Consider the following 20100-nt stretch of genomic DNA (forward strand, 5'->3'; position numbering starts at 1 on the left):
ATTAATTTGTATTTAATTAAGGGAAATAAGTATTTGATCCCCTACCAACCAGCAAGAATTCTGACCCCCACAGACCGGTTATGTGCCCATGAGGCACACAAATTAGTCCTGTCCCTGTAAAAAAGACACCTGTCACAGAATCAGTTTCAAATCACTCGACCACCATGGGCAAGACCAAAGAGCTATCAAAGGACGTCAGGGACAAGATTGTAGACCTGCACAAGGCTGAAATGGGTTACAAGACCATCAGCAAGAAGCTTGGTGAGAAAGAGACCACTGTTGGTGCGATAATTCGAAAATGGAAGAAATACAAGATCACAGTCAATCGCCCTCGCTCTGGAGCTCCATGCAAGATCTCACCTCGTGGGGTAAGAATGATTCTGAGAAAGGTGAGGTCAGCCCAGAATTACACGGGAGGAGCTTGTCAATGATCTCAAGGGAGCTGGGAGCACAGTCACCAAGAAAACCATTAGTAACACACTTCGCTGTAATGGACTGAGATCCTGCAGTGCCCGCAAAGTCCCTCTGCTCAAGAAGGCTCATGTACAGGCCCGTCTGAAGTTTGCCAATGAACACCTGAATGATTCAGAGAAAGCTTGGGAGAATGTGATATGGTCAGATGAGACAAAAATTGAGCTCTTTGGCATCAACTCCACTTGCCGTGTTTGGAGGCAGAGAAATGCCCAGTGGGGATGGTGTTCTTGGGGTCAGATCAAGCATTTCTCTGCTCCCAGCTCCCTTGAGATCATTGACAAGCTCCTCCCGTGTAATTCTGGACTGACCTCACCTTTCTCAGAATCATTCTTACCCCACCAGGTGAGATCTTGCATGGAGCTCCAGAGCGAGGGTGATTGACTGTGATCTTGTATTTCTTCCATTTTCGAATTATCGCACCAACAGTGGTCTCTTTCTCACCAAGCTTCTTGCTGATGGTCTTGTAGCCCATTCCAGCCTTGTGCAGGTCTACAGTCTTGTCCCTGATGTCCTTTGATAGCTCTTTGATCTTGCCCATGGTGGTCGAGATATTTGACTGGAAGAAACTGATTCTGTGACAGGTGTCTTTTATACAGGGACAGGAGTAATTTGTGTGCCTCATGGGCACATAACCGGTCTGTGGGGGTCAGAATTCTTGCTGGTTGGTAGGGGATCAAATACTTAAAAAAATATAGACTGTTCAAGTCTTTGTAAGGGGGTAAACTTACAAAATCAGCAGGGGATCAAAAACTTATTTTCCCCACTGTATATATATATATATGGGTCATTCTATAATTTGGGGTACATTTCACATCACCAAAAAAGTACAAAAACAATGTTCTCTCTCAATAGAACAATCAGTGGTTCAAGTTAATATATTCCTTTATTGTAACATTGTTCACTATTTGCAAAGCTTATATATATTTTTTTTTTTATTATTATTATTTTAAAGGGACAGTCGATGTAGATTTCTACTGGGTAACTTAGTTGACAGGTAACATAGTTGACAATTTCCCTATTTTGACCCATAACTTCAGTGGTAGACCTTGCCTGGCTGACCACATGTCATTTCTTGAACAGAATAATGTCTAATTTGAACATACATTTGAATTAAAATTATAAAAAAAATTGTAACCATAACAATGTATGTAACATAGTTGACGGTCAATTAATATACTCATTGACAATGTTCTATTATAGATAAAATATTTAAAAAAATAAGAGGACACACCACAGTTTGTTCAATATGCCCTCCACAGAGATAAATGATATCATGTAATGCTGGTCACATAGTTTTAGAACAAACCATTTTTGAGTTGCTGAGTGGAGTTCTGTTAGTAACATAGTTGACAGAACTTTTGCAGACATTAATAAATAAAGATATTTAAATTATTTAAAAGAAAAACTCAATTTAAAAAATATTATTTTTCTTTAGTATTTAAACTTTTTAAATAAATAAAAAAATAGATGTTGTTGCCCTTAATGATTTTATTCATTATTTTGAAACCAAGGCACCCTCAACTTAAAAAAAGGACACAGCAAAAACTGTTCATTTAGGAAAATCATGACAAATTTCAAGCTAAATGAAGCATAGGATGCACATAATGTTTTTGTGATATTATAACATGTTTTCCATTAATAGGTAAAATATGACATTTTTAAAGAAAATAGCTAGAATAAATATAATTATTATCATTGGACATGGAATGTACCCCAAATTATAGAATGACTCATATATATACTGTGTATATATATATACAGTGTATCACAAAAGTGAGTACACCCCTCACATTTCTGCAGATATTTAAGTATATCTTTTCATGGGACAACACTGACAAAATGACACTTTGACACAATGAAAAGTAGTCTGTGTGCAGCTTATATAACAGTGTAAATTTATTCTTCCCTCAAAATAACTCAATATACAGCCATTAATGTCTAAACCACCGGCAACAAAAGTGAGTACACCCCTTAGTGAAAGTTCCTGAAGTGTCAATATTTTGTGTGGCCACCATTATTTCCCAGAACTGCCTTAACTCTCCTGGGCATGGAGTTTACCAGAGCTTCACAGGTTGCCACTGGAATGCTTTTCCACTCCTCCATGACGACATCACGGAGCTGGCGGATATTCGAGACTTTGCGCTCCTCCACCTTCCGCTTGAGGATGCCCCAAAGATGTTCTATTGGGTTTAGGTCTGGAGACATGCTTGGCCAGTCCATCACCTTTACCCTCAGCCTCTTCAATAAAGCAGTGGTCGTCTTAGAGGTGTGTTTGGGGTCATTATCATGCTGGAACACTGCCCTGCGACCCAGTTTCCGGAGGGAGGGGATCATGCTCTGCTTCAGTATTTCACAGTACATATTGGAGTTCATGTGTCCCTCAATGAAATGTAACTCCCCAACACCTGCTGCACTCATGCAGCCCCAGACCATGGCATTCCCACCACCATGCTTGACTGTAGGCATGACACACTTATCTTTGTACTCCTCACCTGATTGCCGCCACACATGCTTGAGACCATCTGAACCAAATAAATTAATCTTGGTCTCATCAGACCATAGGACATGGTTCCAGTAATCCATGTCCTTTGTTGACATGTCTTCAGCAAACTGTTTGCGGGCTTTTTTGTGTAGAGACTTCAGAAGAGGCTTCCTTCTGGGGTGACAGCCATGCAGACCAATTTGATGTAGTGTGCGGCGTATGGTCTGAGCACTGACAGGCTGACCCCCCACCTTTTCAATCTCTGCAGCAATGCTGACAGCACTCCTGCGCCTATCTTTCAAAGACAGCAGTTGGATGTGACGCTGAGCACGTGCCCTCAGCTTCTTTGGACAACCAACGCGAGGTCTGTTTTGAGTGGACCCTGCTCTTTTAAAACGCTGGATGATCTTGGCCACTGTGCTGCAGCTCAGTTTCAGGGTGTTGGCAATCTTCTTGTAGCCTTGGCCATCTTCATGTAGCACAACAATTCGTCTCTTAAGATCCTCAGAGAGTTTTTTGCCATGAGGTGCCATGTTGGAACTTTCAGTGACCAGTATGAGAGAGTTTGAGAGCTGTACTACTAAATTGAACACACCTGCTCCCTATGCACACCTGAGACCTAGTAACACTAACAAATCACATGACATTTTGGAGGGAAAATGACAAACAGTGCTCAATTTGGACATTTAGGGGTGTAGTCTCTTAGGGGTGTACTCACTTTTGTTGCCGGCTGTTTAGACATTAATGGCTGTATATTGAGTTATTTTGAGGGAAGAATAAATTTACACTGTTATATAAGCTGCACACAGACTACTTTTCATTGTGTCAAAGTGTCATTTTGTCAGTGTTGTCCCATGAAAAGATATACTTAAATATCTGCAGAAATGTGAGGGGTGTACTCACTTTTGTGATACACTGTATATATATATATATATATATATATATATATATATATATATAAATGAATTATGAATGCTTACTGGACACAATTGAAAACTGGCCACCACACCTTTACCTGAGGTAAAATCAATCATGCACCTTATAGGGTCAAAAGTTGTTAATTCACCTCAACTTTACATTTAAATATTAATTTGTAGTTGTTGGAAATGCTGAAATTTTTTTAACTGTAATAAAAACACCACAAACTATTTCACATTGTATCTTGTATCTTTTTTAGCTACATAAATATTTGAGGCCCCTAACATTACAAAAAATTCGTTGTTTTTTTCACTTATACAAGCCTTTAGTCTGGCTATGGACAGGACAGACTATCATCCACACTCTCTAATTACATTGTCATCCGTTTGACATTGACTTATGGCTGCCCTTGTCTTAACTGCAGCACTAGTCAAGTCAAGTCAAGTCAACTTTATTTATATAGCGCTTTTTACAACAGACATTGTCTCAAAGCAACTTTACAAAATCCAGGACCAACAGATACAAAAAACCCCTGTTGAGCAAGCCGAGGGCGACTGTGGCAAGAAAAAACTCCCTGAAAATTACAGGAAGAAACCTTAAGAGGAACCAGACTCAGCAGGGCCCATCCTTCTTGGGTGGCCTGGATGATACTTTAAATAAATACACGATTTGCACAGAGCATACAAACACAGAATTAAATGATCTAAAAGTTATAACTGGTAATAAATAGATAAATAATAATAGAGTTGTCTTCAATAAAGTCTGTAGTGATTTCTTGTCATTCTTTGTGCAATTACTCCAGACCCGTCACATCCGGCAGGAGCAGCATAGTTGTCACGGCAGTCTCGACTTTAATCCTTAACCTCGGCGGGTAAACAGGTTCCCATCAGAATGCCTTTGGAGTAAAACAACAAAGAATGTAGTTAATAATGTACAATGCTAGTTGAGTAAAACAGTTTTACAAAGAGTTTTAGACTCCGGCAGCCCTAATTATTACAGCATAACTAAAAGGGAGAGCGAGCAGGTAACAAGGTCATGAAGGCTTTCACAGGACATCAGCGCCCACCTCTCCTACCCAAACCGGAGTGATCGGACAAGAGAGGCAGAACGACAGCAGCCCAACATCCCTGATCACCACTAGTTTCTATGACCAAGAACCCCCAAGCTCTGCGCCTTTGTCTATACTAATCAAAATGCTACAGCACTACAGTCTTTACTGGCACTTGTGGAATCAACGGTGGTAACAAACTTTAATACATATGTGAAGAGTTAAGTTTATAACAAGTTAAGTTTGATAAAGTCAAACAATTGAATATATTTGTACTGTTATGCTTATAACCAATTAAGGGTGAATTTACATAACAACACTTGCTTTCGTTTGCATTTTAAGTTATTATGTCCACATTGAAACTGTGACAGTGTGGCCAAATATTTTAGCTGTGTTTTTGGTCTTATTTAAGTCTAATTTACTATAAAATATGTTTAAGATTATCATGATGTTGAAAAAACAGTAACACTTGTTGACCCAGTCAGGAATGAAGAACATAACAAGCAAAAAATAGCTAGAATTTTGCTAAACTATGTGCTGAATTATAGTTGCTAAACTATGCCTATGTGTTCATGAATTAATATGAATTTTTGTAAAGACAAGGGAACCTTATGACAGCAGGGCTGAGTGGTAATTTAGGACAATGCAGATAATTTAATCTCATTGTAACTTTATTATTATAACGTTATTGTGGACATTATTTACAGATTTTTTTTTTAAAAAGAGTGTGACCTCTGCAGTAGATGGGTACATTTTAATGTGCAGAATGTACACCCAAACTACATATGTTAAAATGTAGACACGTCCTCCAGAGACTCAGGATGTGTTGTTGTTGTTAATAAATCAGTAAATGGACGGGAATGTATTGACATGTGTGGGTTTTCTCCTGGAGCTTCCGTTTCCTCCTACAGTCCAAAGACATGAAAGCGAGGTAAACTGGAGACACTAAATTGTCCATGACTGTGTTTGATATTGAACTTGTAAACTGTTAAACCTCGTGTAATGAGTAACTACCGTTCCTGTCATTAATGTAACCAAAGTTTAAAACATGACGGTAAAATCCTAATAAATAAAAAAACTTGAGATATATGACTGAGATACAGATCAGTGGCTCTATCGAGATGTGCGACCTATAGTATAAAATAATAATTAATTCAAAAAGGCACAGCGCTGCATCCACCTAGACTCACAAGCCAGCTGGAGTGGCTTCTTCTCGCTCATTCACACGTTGTAACGTGGACACACAGCGGCCCCTACTGCTCAGGTGCGACGCATTTGTACAAGTCGGGATGTATTTGTGAGAAAATCTGACAAAAGTGACACAAGCGCCAGAACAGTGCCAAAAGTCACGTGATTCACGATATGTACAGTGTATCACAAAAGTGAGTACACCCCTCACATTTCTGCAAATATTTTATTATATCTTTTCATGGGACAACACTATAGACATGAAACTTGGATATAACTTAGAGTAGTCAGTGTACAACTTGTATAGCAGTGTAGATTTACTGTCTTCTGAAAATAACTCAACACACAGCCATCAATGTCTAAATGGCTGGCAACATAAGTGAGTACACCCCACAGTGAACATGTCCAAATTGTGCCCAAAGTGTCAATATTTTGTGTGACCACCATTATTATCCAGCACTGCCTTAACCCCCATTCTGGCCTCCCTCCATTGGCTGCCCGTGCATTTCAGAGTACATTTTAAGATTCTGTTGTTTGTTTTTAAATCTTTAAATGGACTTGCCCCGCCTTACCTCGCTGAACTGCTCCATCCCCACACTTCTGCTCGGTGCCTCAGGTCAGCTGATCAGCTGCTCCTGGAGGTACCAAGGTCAAAGCGTAAGCTCAGAGGGGATAGAGCTTTTTCAATCGCTGCCCCTAAATTATGGAACAACCTACCACTCCATATTAGACAGGCCTCTTCACTGGCTATTTTTAAAACTAGTCTTAAAACCCATTTTTATTCCTTGGCTTTCAATCCAGCATGAGACTTCTCATTGTTTCTAGTGTTTGTTTTATGTTTTATAATTATCTATGTACAGCACTTTGTCACAGCTGTTGTTGTTTTTAAAGTGCTCTATAAATAAAGTTGAGTTGAGTTGAGTTGAGTTAACCCTCCTGGGCATGGAATTCACCAGAGCTGCACAGGTTGCTACTGGAATCCTCTTCCACTCCTCCATGATGACATCACGGAGTTGGTGGATGTTAGACACCTTGAACTCCTCCACCTTCCACTTGAGGATGCACCACAGGTGCTCAATTGGGTTTAGTCCATCACCTTTACCTTCAGCTTCCTCAGCAAGGCAGTTGTCATCTTGGAGGTTGTGTTTGGGGTCGTTATCCTGTTAAAACTGCCATGAGGCCCAGTTTTCGAAGGGAGGGGATCATGCTCTTTTTCAGAATGTCACAGTACATGTTGGAATTCATGTTTCCCTCAATGAACCGCAGCTCCCCAGTGCCAGCAACACTCATGCAGCCCAAGACCATGATGCTACCACCACCATGCTTGACTGTAGGCAAGATACAGTTGTCTTGGTACTTCTCACCAGGGCGCCGCCACACATGCTGGACACCATCTGAGCCAAACAAGTTTATCTTGGTCTCGTCAGACCACAGGGCATTCCAGTAATCCATGTTCTTGGACTGCTTGTCTTCAGCAAATTGTTTGCGAGCTTTCTTGTGCGTCAGCTTCCTTCTGGGATGACGACCATGCAGACCGAGTTGATGCAGTGTGCGGCGTATGGTCTGAGTACTGACAGGCTGACCTCCCACGTCTTCAACCTCTGCAGCAATGCTGGCAGCACTCAAGTGTCTATTTTTTAAAGCCAACCTCTGGATATGACGCCGAACACGTGGACTCAACTTCTTTGGTCGACCCTGGCGAAGCCTGTTCCGAGTGGAACCTGTCCTGGAAAACCGCTGTATGACCTTGGCCACCATGCTGTAGCTCAGTTTCAGGGTGTTAGCAATCTTCTTATAGCCCAGGCCATCTTTGTGGAGAGCAACAATTCTATTTCTCACATCCTCAGAGAGTTCTTTGCCATGAGGTGCCTTGTTGAATATCCAGTGGCCAGTATGAGAGAATTGTACCCAAAACACCAAATTTAACAGCCCTGCTCCCCATTTACACCTGGGACCTTGACACATGACACCAGGGAGGGACAACGACACATTTGGGCACAATTTGGACATGTTCACTGTGGGGTGTACTTACTTATGATGCCAGCCATTTAGACATTAATGGCTGTGTGTTGAGTTATTTTTTAGAAGACAGTAAATCTACACTGCTATACAAGCTGTACACTGACTACTCTAAGTTATATCCAAGTTTCATGTCTATAGTGTTGTCCCATGAAAAGATATAATGAAATATTTGCAGAAATGTGAGGGGTGTACTCACTTTTGTGATACACTGTATGTGTATGTGTATGTATATGTGTATATATACACATATATATATATATATATATATATATATATATATATACACATCTCTTTAACCTGTATTTAACTGAAAAACTAAATATGAAATTACTGTTTTACATTAATTATGTATTACATCACTTTTCCTTTCACATATACAATACTTATACTGAACTATACCTATTTAGAACTTTCTTTGAATTATTACATTTACTCCAGATATGTTCATTTAGAACTGGAGTTAAATGGTACCGTGTGCATGTGTGCGTGTGTGTACCAGAGCGGTAGAGAGAACAGAGTGGCGACACTCCCATAGGGAACTGTTGGAAAGGGGGCGGGACATTCATTTCCACTACTTATCAAGCATTTTTAGCTGTATGTTGCTTTGTTTTAAAAATAATGAATTTAATGTCATTAATATACTTAATACTGTTATTGTTTAGCATTTGCTCAGCACTAAATGTTACATGTTTATCTTAATTAATAGGTATAACTGAATTTAGCTTAGTCAGTCAAGCTAAATTAATGACACTAGAGTCTTTTTACCTAAAATGAGATGATTAATCAAGAGTCTTGTTACAGAAATGATCATAAAACATTAGAGCATAATAAATCATGCTACTTTTACTTTCATATTTAAGTACATTTGAAGGTAAATTTAGTTTAGTACTTTAGTGGAGGTAAAGAGTATTTTTTACTTTTACTACTACTTTACTGGAGTAATATGTTACCTTGGATATCTCTACTTTATCTCAGCTACATGGTTTGTGTACCTTGTCCACCACTTACATTAGACAAAATGAACTAGTGCATATTCATAATGAATTCATTAATGTATTACATGTAGGAATCAATTATTAACCACTCATGAAATAAGACATGAATTAATGCTTTTTCATGTACCTGCACTATCATGTTAAAGGTACGGTAGTGTGTTTATGAATCTGTTAATTCAGTGCAGGTAAACCTTATGAATCCAACCACATGTTTAGTGTTTAGCCAAAATGATTATTATTATTATTATGAATCCTCAGGAAAGTGAAGGGAGATTAGTTTATGCAAAAAAACAAAACAAAAAAACTTTAATCTCTATATTGTCTCTACTACTTAATGATATGGCATTATGTAATGTATGCTAATATAATGTACAGTGTGTTAACAAGAACAACCTATTAACAAGTCATTATAAACATCAATCTTCCATTTCATATACCAAATTGACATTAACGCAGATGCAGTAAATGTAAACGCAGTTGAAAATACCCAGAAATTGTACAAATGTTGATTATTTAGCGTTTAATATTTCATTCACTGCTGCCTGTCCCATATGAGAACATGACAGCGCCGGGTTTGTTTGGAACTATTGGAGGGTTACATGAACCACGTGACCGCGTAGCGGCGAGCTCAAGGAGTGTCGCAACTCTATCTACGGCTCTGGTGTGTACTAATGTATCATGGTTGTGTGTGTATTGTGATAGTTGTAGTGTATAGCCAGACTGCTACAATAACATACAGACCCAATTTTTACACTATTCGGAGCAAAAAGGCATTTCAGATCATGTCAAACGTTGAGGAGGATTGACTAGGATGAACTAGACAAACAGCTTTAATTACAATAAATGCAATAAATGTATACAGTAGTTGTACATATACCAAAAAATACAAAAAATAAATAAATAAATAAATAAAAGGCATGTGCACAAATGGCAACTGCTATAAAATCCCATATTCCATATTTAAGTATGTTATTTGTAATAATAATAATGAATAAAATACAAAAACACTCATGAAGTTATGAACTAAATGCTAGAACAAAAATGTAAATCAAGTTAAGTAGAGGATCTGCCAAAACATCTGCGTTAAGGTTTCTGTAGAGTGCAGCTGGGTTTCCTATCACTGTGGGCTGCAGAGCACAGTAATATATTACAGAGTCTGATACTGCAGCAGAGGAGATGTTCAGATCCACTTGTTTTAAATCCCGATGACCTTTAGCAGACAAACGTAATGTAATATTTTCACTTGGATCTCCAAAGGGAAGAGTGGAAATAAGGAACTCTGGTTTAGATTTTGGATATTGCCGGTACCACTGCAGCTTGTTAACTGTATCAGTGAAGTCTTTGTAGCTGCAGGACAGAGTAACAGTATCACCTTCAGTTACACTTTTATGTGGATCAAGTGGCTTGATTGGATCTGTTGTAGAGTCACCTGTGATAGAAAACAGAGCATAATCACATTCTGATCACAGACTAATGTTTCTATATTTCATAAGTTAACATGATTTTTACTCACCTAGTGAAATCCACATACACATGAATGTAAAGGTGAACATGATGGGTGTGTATCAGTATGAGAATATTTCTGTAAATGCTTCTCTACAGTGGTGGTAGCATCATACATTATGATGAAGCTCCACCTCATGGCACCACATGACAGTGAAACAGTTTCTTCCTGGCTTTATAATTAAAGTTGCAGATGTGTTGCATGAGTTGTTGTATTGAGCACATTGTAAGTAAACACAAGCCACATCAACTGTACTACAAATATTTTGTATATACAGTATGTGTTTAGCAACAAGCTACATCAGTTATTGTACAAACACCACTTTCAACAGTCAAGCCAAAACCACTGACTTCTTGCTTCAATGGCTGCATATGCCTCTCTAAAATCCCAATGTATGCCCCTGTACCAATGGTACCTTCTCACATAAGCAAATTGACTTGGGCGTTACTGCATACCCATACCATGACCGATGTTTTGCTAATAACAGATTGGAGGGTCTTTGACATAGAACTTAACTGACACATCTGAATGATGTATCTGTGTGTGACTGGTGCTTTTTGAGAAAATTTAGATGTTTTGATGAGCTTTTTAAGTTCCAGCAGGTTGTTCAGGTTTTCTAACCTCTAGAACAGGCTGAATTTAATGTTTGTTCATTTTGTGTGATTTTTATTTTAGATTATAAAGTTAAATACTAGTACTTTCAGGATGAGTGATGGTTCTTACAAATAAATGTCACGCGGGGCTAAGGACGAGACAAGGAGGGCGGACACACGCAGAGATGTAGAAACAACAGGATTTATTAATAATGAAAAGAACAAGACAGTGCTCACGGAGAGGAGGGCGTGGAACACAGAGGTTTCAAGTGTGACAATAAACACAACTGCAGTGTAATGAATACTAAGAAATGTCAATGTCAAAGCAGCTTGACATCTTAGAAAGATTTAGGAGGTAAATTGCTAGACAGATACTGTAGCTCCCTCTTCTGAGAAAAGCAACATCCCAAGTTTTGCATGTGACATTTTTGGCCATTTTTGCTAAATACAAGACTTCAGTCTGTGGTCAGTGTAGACTGATCAACCTCTTTATGATGCAGCATGTATTTACAATAGGAGACTTTTCTGAAAAAGATGTTGCCCGACAGTGTGAAGGGCACATAAATTGCTCCACACTGATTAAGTTTCCTTCCTTCCTTTTTACTTTTAGAATTTATGTACAGATAATAATTAAAAGCCTAAAATATTACAATCTGTTGTTGAGAAGTGTTATTTTTAAAATATTTAATCAACCAATGAGATGGTCAGCCAAAACATTAAGTCATTTCTTTGCACCTTTGTCATTTAAAATGTCCCAACTTTTATAGAAAAGGAGCTTGTATTATAACATATTTAACATTTTAATTAATCCTATCTTAATTTTAATATACCATATGGTTATTTTCATACAACCCCAAATAAAAAAAAAAATTTGGGACAACATGAACATTTCTTACATTTACTTTGACTTTTATTTGATTGCAGACAGGATGCTGCTCAACTTCATTTCATTTATTAATAAACATCCATGTCACAGAGAGAGCAGGTGCTATTAATATTGTATTGTGTGTGTGTGTGTGTGTGTGGTTAACTGATAACAAGTAAAAAGAAAAAAAAAAACTTTGATCTTCTGAGCTTTGGGGAGCTTCACATATGTGAGTTTTTGTACAGCATCTCAATAGCTTTGTATCACTGGGCTACTACTTGAAGAGCACAGTGATAGAGAGCAGAATCTGTCAGCTGTAGATTGTTAATAATAAGTTCAGTAGATGTATCGCCTGTGTTTGACTTTAAGCGAGAGTCAGTAGGTTTGCGCTCCTTATCACTACGTGATTTGGCACCTTTATACAGTAAAAACTGTGGTGCGCTGTTAGGATTTTGTTTGTACCAGTAAAGATCAATGTAGCTGCTGCTGGACTGATATGAACATTTTAGAGTAACAGTCTCTGTTTCTTTTGCAACAATGTTGTCCTCTACTGGCCCAATTTCATCTGCAAATCCACCTGTTGTAATGAGAGAAAAATAAAAAGAAATAATGTGAAATTAATTTCAATAATTTACATTGCAAACACAATAAAATAAATCAATAGCTTTTATTTATTAATACATAGATTTTTAATATTACCTGATGCTATAGTGAGAATCAGTGTTATGTATCTCCCAACATGAAAAAAGTTGGCTGGTCGAGACATTTCTGAACACAGCTCTGTGAACACTCTAATAGTCTAGTAGTGCTGAATGAAACTTATCACATACGTCTCTGGGAAGCCACACACAGGAAGTGCAGAAGCTACAGCACAACTACACACATCCACAATTTCAGTATCAGTTGTTTACTGAGACACTGCTGGAGACTTTTGGAGTTAGTTGGCTGAGTGAGTCAGTATTTGACAAAAAATATATTAAATATATCAAAACTCTTTCTTTATGTTTGGCTTTTAAATTAGTTTGATACTACTTCTTGTCACAAAGAAGCTTTACAGAGACCAAATTAGCGAACCCAATAACATAATGATTAGTGATAATTAATTAACAACTATGAACAGTGATTAGGAACAACCAAAATGAGCTCAAGTAACTGAGAATCATAATGACTAGTATTTACCAGCATTTATAAAAGTGCTCTTAACATGAGCTCTTGTAATCTTTCAGCAACAAAATACTGAAACAAAAGTCAAACAGTGGGAGTATGACTTGCTGGTTTATCAGTCACCAACATCCCACACCAAACCATTCAGAGCTTTTTCACTGCATTCCAATATTAATAAAAAAATTGTTCTGGAGTCAAAGAGCGACAATATTCCTCATTACAGTGGGTAGCACTGTTGTCTTACAGTAAGATGGACCTGGGCTTGATTTCCCAACTGAATGAACTTTTGTCCAGGGCCTTTTCTGTGTGGAGTTTACATGTTTTTCTGTGTCAGCATGGGTTTCCTCCAGGTGCTCTGATTTCCTCCCACAAATGTGCAACTATTAAAAAATGTTGCATACAAAAAATTTTTTTAACTGAAGCAGAGTGATAGGATATTTTGCAACCATATGCATACTAATATATTGAATTTATTTAACTTAAAATTTCTTTTTCAGCTCTTCCAACATTTTCTTAAACTATAGAAGGTGTAAGATCCGGGCTTTGACTTGGCAATTCCAGAACTCCCCATTTATTTCTTTTGAGCCATTCCTTGGTGGATTTACTGGAATGTTTTGGGTCATTGTCATGTGTCACAAGACAGAAATGGACCAGACGCTCGCGGAAATGTAGAACAAGGTAAGTTTAATATCAAAGGGCAATCAAAAAATCAACGTATTAAGTCAGGCAGAGTTCAAAACCGGAAGGTCAACAAACAGGCAGACAAAACCAAAGGGCATAGGCAAAATGGTATATGGAAGACAAAAAAAGGTCATACACGGTAATGGCAATAGTCAGAAATAAGAAACGCTCAGTACACATGCAAAACAATGTCAGCAATACTTCACGATGAGGCAAACGAACAGGAGTGTTGAAATAAAATTCATGTAATTACACACAGCTGCAGAAAAATCAAAACTCCGGTGATGGTAAGCGAAAGGACCGATCCGGATTGGCTGACTGGGGACATGTGACGGTCATGTAAGAGTTCATGGGATTATGAAAAATGGAGTCTGTATTGTTAGAAGCTGGGAGAGAATTAGTACTTGTGACAGTATGGCTAATACATACTATGAATTTAGGTCAAATTTTAACCCTTATAAAGCAGCAGAACACATTTAATGTAGATGTTTGGTTTTTGTACAGTATAGTATGATTCCCTGTCACTGTGGGCTGCAGAGCACAGTAGTAGAGAGCAGAATCTGATACTGCAGCAGAGGAGATGTTCAGATCCACTCGATTTTTAGCTTCATTTATTGTAGCAGAAAACCCAGAATCAGAATAAGCTTTGTTTCCATAAGTACCCGCACTAACTGAAATTAGGAATTCTGGTCTGGATGTTGAGTGCTGACGATACCAGAACAGATAATCATTAGCACCATCTCCACTGTAATTACAGGATAAAGTAACAGACATTTTCTCCAGGACAGTTTTAGTTGGAGAGACGGGTTGAATGTCTGCTGCAGAATTATAACCTGTTTGAAAGAGAAACAGATATATTAATTGTATTTCTTTTTTTCTTTTCTTCTTACATTATTTACACTATTTAATGTTAAAAGCTAATGGAGAAAAAATAAATACTTTTTACAACAGGTTAAATTCATGTCTTACCTAAAAGTATATGAAGAAGGCAAAGATAAGTAAACAGTGTCATGACTGAACTGTATGACATTGTTCTGACTGCAATCATTTATTTTACATTCGAACCATTTGACTTGACTTCCTGTTTAACATCTGTTTCAGTGTTTTGTAAGATGTAGATGGAGTCGCCATCTGGTGTACAATTTTCTTGTTACAACACTTTACTTCACTACTACTTGTGGTTTGTGTTGGCATGCAGGTACTTACGTTTATTTTCAATGTAAAACCCTCTCTCCTCCCTGTATTAAAACAAGCCTTTTAGATAATATTTTTCCTTTTTTTGGTTTCTAAAAGAAACAAACACACTGCAGTTGTCTGGGCCTAATGGATTATACCGCACTGTGCATGTACTGTTGAGTTTAATAAGCAAAATTACACAAAACCATGTAAACCAGTATTAAATCACCTCACCATTAAGCAGGGGAAGCAGAAAGTCTCCATTTCAGAAGTGAAATGTGCATTTACATTGCTGTAGAGGATTTTTTTTGCTAAATTGTTTTAATTTGGCTACGTTGGAGGGATTTTGAGCATACACTGCCCGAATAATGTCTTGCCACAGCATCTCAATGGGATTCAGAACCTTAATTTTGCTCATTTTAATTTATATGTGTTTCAGACAAAACCTTTTAGCTCACAGCAGCTCTTTTTGTGCTGTATGCACATTGGAGCTTGATATAAGAAGCATTAAATCGTTTATATAAATGTTTGGCACCAGCAGAGAAGAGTTAAAAGGTAGTACTGCCTTAAGGACTCTTTGCAAGGGACATCAGCAATTGTCTTTCTCCATCATTGACAAACCTGAGGGCTAAGGTGTGTAAGGCGAGATGACAGCATCCACACCAGGAGAACCCAGGAGAAACAAAGTAATACATGAAAAACACAAAAATATCCACAGCCTACAACAGAGAAAGAGGATTGAACAGGGATAACAAAGAACTATAAACTGGTTATCACAATATAACAGGCTGCTCTAGTCGTCTATGACAACCCAGTTCTCAGAGTGAATGAAAGATAGGGAACCCGTAACACAGTGAAACACGAGCAGTAAGCCCACACCATCACCTGACGCAGCCCACGTCCTGCATGGTTCCACTGTGTGGACTGCGCTGGAAAAGTGGTTATCATAATGCCTCTGGGACCCTTTGCACATCAAGGCAGTACCAAATGTGACACCCCCAAACTGCCATGACAAAACCAGACCAGACCAAAGCCGGCATTATGGTTTTACAGAGAAAAGCAGGTATGCCAAACAGAGGAGATGCTTTCGGCGGTGCTGTGTGTTTGTGTGTGTGTGTGTGTGTGTGTGTGTGTGTGTGTGTGTGTTTGTGGTTAAATGATAACAAGGTGTAAAAAGAAATAAACTTTGATCTTCTGAGCTTTGGGGAACTTCACATATGTGAGTTTTTGTACAGCATCTCAATAGCTTTGTATCACTGGGTGTCTAAGAGCACAGTGATAGAGAGCAGAATCTGTCAGCTTTAGATTGTTAATAATAAGTTCAGTAGATGTATCATCTGTGTTTGACTCTAGTCGAGAGTCAGTAGGTTTGTGCTCCTCATCACTACTGGATTTTGCACCTTTATACAGTAAAAATTGTGGTGCACTGTTAGGATTTTGTTTGTACCAGTATAGCCAAACGTAGCTGCTGCTTGACTAATATGAACATTTTAGAGTAACAGTCTCTGTTTCTTTCTTGATAATGTTGGTATCTGTTGGCCCAATTTCATCTGCAAAAGCACCTGTAGGAAAAAAAAACAATTTAATACAAAAAGAAATTTATTTAAAAAACTAATGCAATGCATTCATGTCTAAACTGTTAATAACATCAGCATTAATCATAAATTGTTTTACCAAATAAAAATACAAATTTTTTACTATTTCCTGATGCTACAGTGAGAATCAGTGTTATGTATCTCCCAATGTGCAGTAAGTTGCATTGTTGAGGCATTTTTGAACACAGCTTTGTGAGCACTCTGGATTAAACTCATAATAAGTCTCTAGGAAGCCACACTCAGGAAGTGCAGATGCTACAGCATAACTACACACATAGCCAATGATATCTGTGTAGACACTCAGCTGGCCAATAGCAGATTTGAACCAGGATCCCAGCAGTAGTTGGCTAGCCTAATAGACCACTGCACTGTATGAGATATATTAGAAACCTTAGGTAATGTGTTGAATCGTAACTTACAGTAAAGCTTTCATTGTTGGTAAAAAAGTGTTGTTGGTCAATCACATTGGCCTGGTGGCGTGTGTGTGTGTGTGTGTTGCTATCAAGAAAGAAAATGCATTTAAATAAATCTCGTTGTGAAATAAATGTGACGTTTGGAAATCTTTCAAAAGTAAGTTAATAAAGTTCTATGAGGGTGTGCATCCACCATGCACACCCTCATAGAACTTTATTAACTTACTTAGTAGCACTGTCTCCTCACAGCAGGATCCTGGGTTCAGTTCCCAGGTGAAGCGGTCTGGGTCCATTCTGTGTGAACTTTGCGCATTCTCCCCATTCTCTTCACAGCCCTGTATATTGCCCCTCCATGAAATAACAGAGCACACTTAATTGATATGTTTGGTTTTTGTACAGTATGTTATGAGTTCCTGTCACTGTGGGCTGCAGAGCACAGTAGTAGAGAGCAGAATCTGATACTGCAGCAGAGGAGATGTTCAGATCCACTCGATTTTTATCTTCATTTATCTTTGCAGAAAACCCAGAAACAGCAGCTTTTTTATCAAACTCTGGTCTGAATGTGGAGAACTGACGATACCACAACAGGTTATTATTTCCAGAATACCCACTGTAATTGCAGGATAATGTAACTGAGGTTTTCTCCAGTTCATTTCTGATGGTAGAAACTGCTTTAATGTACTGTGCTGAATTATAACCTGTTAAAAAAGAAATTGGAGTGTTAAATCAAATCAGTGTTCAGTTCTGCAAATAGATGGTAACTGCATATCAGACAAAAACAGTGCCCAGCTTGGTGGGAGAGTAAGAAGAAACCCTCTGAGGATCTACCATCACATCATATTTATAAACATACATGTTAAGTACAGTTTAATTTAATTTTGTCCTGCTGTTTGTATTCTGCTAATACTAAATAAAAATATTAAAGGGTAATACATTTAAATTAAATGTTATGTCTTACCTAAGTAAGGTAAAATGAGACAAAGATAAGCGAGCAGTGCCATGGCTGCACTGCACAATCATGTGGCTCTAAGTCTGTTGTCATTCTTAAGCATGTTTAACCATTTCCTCTCCTCAACTTCCCTTTCCAACAGTACAGCTGTTACAGTGTCTAGAATGATGTAGATAAATTATGCCATCATGTGTATACTTCTCCACACTACATCTGTGTTTGCAAAACAAAAAAAGAAGCCCTTTAGTCATTTGGATTACTTTTTATGTTTTTTTATTTTTTATTTTTTTATTTTTTTAAGTTTGTTGTGTAGCTAATGATTCATGTCTGTATGATTCCATGCATTGCTTTGTTGAAATGTTGATTGACATATACTAACACTTAACTACCAGTTTAATAACAATGAGTTAATACATAAACTAATAATTTGAGCGTCATGGATGAATGATATGTATACATTAACAATTTAATGAGTGACATGAATATTCATTAATGAAGACAGCTGTTAACTACCAACATACTATTAAGTCATTCTGTTAACTAATTAATTTCTTAGTGTATTAATTAACATTCTTTCAGTAATGCACAATAAATTGTATATGTGGAGACTATTTAAATTAGACACTGTTTATACAGTCTTCTTCTTCTTCTTTCGGCTTTTCCCTTTTCAGGGGTCGCCACAGCGAGTCATCCTCCTCCATCTCACTCTGTCCACTGCGTCCTCTGTCCTCACCCCAACTACTTCCATGTCCTCTCTAACTGCATCTCCTATCCAGCTCTAATATTTCCTCTTTGGCCTTCCTCTTTGTCTTTTTCCTAGCAGCTGCGTTTCTAACATCCTTCTACCAATATACCCGCTGTCCCTCCTCTGGACATGTCCAAACCATCTCAGTCTGGCCTCTCTAACTTTATCTCCTAGTTGTTTAAACTGTGCTGTACCTCTGATTATCTCATTCCTAACCTTATCCATCCTTGTCACTCCCCAGGAGAACCTCAACATCTTCAGTTCTGCCACTTCCACTTCTTACTCCAGTCTTTTTGTCAATGCCACTGTCTCCAAACCATACAACATAGCTGGTCTCACCACTGTCTTGTAAACTTTTCCTTTGACCTTTGCTGTCACCCTTTTGTCACAAATCACTCCTGAAACTTTTCTCCATCCACTCCATCCTGCCTGGACTCTCTTCTTGACCTCTTTACCACACTCCCCATTTTCCTGGACAGTCGACCCTAAGTACTTGAAGTCCTTCACCTTTGTGACTTCTGCTCCTTGTAGCCTCACTATTCCACCTGTCTCTCTCCCATCCACACACATGTACTCTGTCTTGCTATGGCTGACTTTCATTCCTCTTCTTTTAAGTGCATATCTCCACCTCTCCAAGTTATCTTCCACCTGTTCCCTGTTCTCACCACAGATCACAATATCATCTGCAAACATCATAGTCCATGGGGATTCCTGCCTGACCTCATCTGTTAGTCGGTCCGTCACCAAAGCAAACAAGAAGGGGCTCAGAGCCGATCGTTGATGTAGTCCCACCTCCACCTTGAAGCATGTCCTGTACCAGTCTGACATACTTCTCCACTACTCCAGATTTTCTCATACAACACCACAGCTCCTCCCTTGGCACTCTGTCATACGCTTTTTCTAAATCGACAAAGTCGACAAAGACACAATGAAGTTCTTTCTGACCCTCTCTGTACTTCTCCATCAGCATCCTCAAAGCAAAGATGGCATCTGTGGTACTCTTTCTTGGCATGAAACCATACTGCTGCTAACAAATAGTTACCTCTTGTCTAAGTCTAGCTTCCACAACTCTCTCCCAGATCTTCATTGTATGGCTCATCAACTTCCCATGTAGTTGTTACAACTCTGTACATCACCCTTGTTCTTAAAAATGGGCACCAGAACACCTCTCCTCCATTCCTCTGGCATTTTCTCACTCTCAACAATACCAATGAATAATTGAGTCAAAAACACTGTTTATACAGTATATCACCTTTATATATACAGTGTATCACAAAAGTGAGTACAC

General features: G+C 38.3%; 1 pseudogene; it reads right to left on the minus strand.

Moving 5' to 3' along the window:
• The window catches only part of LOC134311253 (uncharacterized), a 98123-nt pseudogene that overhangs the window by 64141 nt on the left and 13882 nt on the right, over positions 1-20100 (minus strand).

The sequence above is a fragment of the Trichomycterus rosablanca genome, chromosome 4, assembly GCF_030014385.1.
Source record: "Trichomycterus rosablanca isolate fTriRos1 chromosome 4, fTriRos1.hap1, whole genome shotgun sequence".
In the NCBI taxonomy this organism is placed as follows: Eukaryota; Metazoa; Chordata; class Actinopteri; order Siluriformes; family Trichomycteridae; genus Trichomycterus; species Trichomycterus rosablanca.